At 37.9% G+C, this 256-nt stretch overlaps 1 long non-coding RNA gene across 2 annotated transcripts in view; it reads left to right on the forward strand.

The window, feature by feature from the left end:
- The window catches only part of LOC119585129, a 30,004-nt gene that overhangs the window by 1,613 nt on the left and 28,135 nt on the right, over positions 1–256 (forward strand). The gene's annotated exons all lie outside the window — the stretch shown is intronic.

Below are 256 nucleotides of genomic sequence, written 5' to 3' on the forward strand. Positions count from 1 at the left end.
TTGTTTGTTTATCTACCAAAATTCAGCTTTAGAAAGCAATGAGAGGGAGATATTAATTAAAGCTGCAAGAAAAATATAGCCATGCCTAATGTAAATAAAAACGGGACATCTCAGGAGGAAACGTGCTGCTCACTACGTTTTCGAAGCGTGAAAAGCCGGAGAGTAGACGTAACGTATCGAAAAAAGGAACAAGTAGCAAATGCAAATGGCAAATGGTGACTCTGTCACGTAATCTGTCATAGATAATGAGAAAAAG

The sequence above is a fragment of the Penaeus monodon genome, chromosome 19, assembly GCF_015228065.2.
Source record: "Penaeus monodon isolate SGIC_2016 chromosome 19, NSTDA_Pmon_1, whole genome shotgun sequence".
Lineage (NCBI taxonomy): Eukaryota > Metazoa > Arthropoda > Malacostraca > Decapoda > Penaeidae > Penaeus > Penaeus monodon.